This window comes from Mytilus edulis, unplaced genomic scaffold (assembly GCF_963676685.1).
Source record: "Mytilus edulis unplaced genomic scaffold, xbMytEdul2.2 SCAFFOLD_428, whole genome shotgun sequence".
Classification (NCBI taxonomy): Eukaryota; Metazoa; Mollusca; class Bivalvia; order Mytilida; family Mytilidae; genus Mytilus; species Mytilus edulis.
The window spans coordinates 3,996-5,989 of NW_027267933.1; the positions used below are offsets into that span (position 1 = coordinate 3,996).

The 1,994-nt window shown below is 28.6% G+C and overlaps 1 long non-coding RNA gene across 1 annotated transcript; it reads left to right on the forward strand.

The window, feature by feature from the left end:
* Positions 1 to 239: 239 nt before the first annotated feature.
* LOC139506279 (uncharacterized) lies at positions 240 to 1,789 on the forward strand. Its single transcript, XR_011660011.1, has 3 exons — positions 240 to 340; positions 892 to 1,005; positions 1,495 to 1,789. It is a non-coding gene; the product is annotated as an uncharacterized lncRNA (long non-coding RNA).
* Positions 1,790 to 1,994: the final 205 nt, after the last annotated feature.

Genomic DNA, 1,994 nt, shown 5'->3' on the forward strand with positions numbered 1-1,994 from the left:
CTTATTATATATGGTGCTAAAGTTTGCCAAGGAAATTTAGTTGACCAAAATTTTACCTTATAACCTTGTCATTTTATGGTCAAAGACATGACCAAATAAATGGAACAATTTCCTTATACTGATATTAAAAAAGACAATATCAAGGTTAACAAACAAGACATTGTTGTGATGTTAATGATTTTAAATGATATTGTTTGGTATACACCTTTTAGATATAAATAAAAAATTGTATAAATGCTAATTTTTTGATAAATATTTCATACTTTTAGTGGTTTTGGGAAATTGTTGAAGATTTCAGTCAAGAGAACAGAGTTTTGCTGCTTCAGTTCACCACTGGCAGGTAATGTAGACATAGAACTGTTTACACTTTATTAGAACTTTGGTGGATAATTGTACATCTTTCTGGCAATCATACCACATCTCCTTATTTTTATAAAGAAATGATAAAATTATTGTGTTTTTTTTAATACACAATCCTGAACAAAATAATTATTTGGTCACAGTTCAATATGTTTTTGATATTAAAATTAGTGAATTAAACATTCTATAACACACATAAGTGATTAGGGATACCAATAGTATCTACATGATTAATAGTTATTGACAAATAAAATGAATAACAATATGTTAACCCAAAACTCGTACAGAAATTTTGAATTTCACTTATAAATCTACAATATTTGCTGTATCCAGTTTTCAACAGGTACAAAGTCTAGGTCCCTTTTTAAGACAGTCAATGGAGAGGACAAGATAATCTTAGCCTAATGATTGTTAAAACAAATGTAGATATATATGTATGTGTTATGTAATTTGTATTTTGTTTATCACAAGCAATTCTTTGCATGCTTTAAGACAATAAGGATTATTATTGATTTTTATTTTCAAATACAGTTCTCGAGTACCGTTTGGAGGTTTTGCTAAGTTTGTTGGTGGAGGAGGGCCACAACATTTTACTATAGCTATAGTGCCATATAAAGAACATACATTACCTACAGCCAGTACTTGGTAAGGAATTATAGTCCTGGTTTGTATAGACTGCTTCTTATTTATTTGTACATGTTATTTGCAGCCTTATCTGTTTACTTATTGAGAAGGAATATTAATGGACTTTAAGATTCATAGCAAATAAGATTGTGGTACCATTATAACATGTGATAACTTTATCATTTTAATGTTTAAGAGAAAACAGGCTCAGAGTCAAGAGCAAATGAACAAGTTGACTGTTTTTACTGTTTTTATGAAGCCACCAACCATAACACAATCTAGATTATTATTAGAAGAAAAAAATATTTTTAGTTGGCATTGCTTCAAGTATTATAGCATCAAATTCAACTAATATGGTATAACGATATTATAATATTTTTGTGGCATTGCATGCCATGATACAGATAGATTCTTTCACTCACTTTTATCTTATATATTTTTTATATAATTTTGTATTATAAGAAAATACACAACTACATTGCATCAGAAAAATTCATTTTGTTTTTATAGTATCAATATGCTGAAGATGCCAGAATATAAATCAAAGACAGAGTTACATAACAGACTGATGGTAGCTTTACAGTGTGGTAACCAGGGTTATGCTTTTGCGTGAACAGGAAGAATCCTGGAATTGACATTGATGGAATTTTATAGTTTAAGAATTAGATTGAATAATATATTACAACCATTGAACAAGCAAATTCACTTGTTAATCAAATGGCGGAGTAGATTTATTATACAAAGATTTGTGAATGTCACTCATGGTAATTTTTCCATATCTAATTAGATTAAGGGGGATAATCGGTTTACAAATTACATTCCCTCAGATAGAATTCCTCCCTTACACTGCTTTTGAATTGTGTCTAAAAAAAATTGTATTGTCTTGAGGTGATATGCTGTCAATTTATTTTTAGAAGATACACTTTTTTATAAATGCTGATGATGGTTATTTAAAAGTTTGTAGATTGTATGTATGTCATTTTCTATTTTAAGACTTTCATGATGTATTT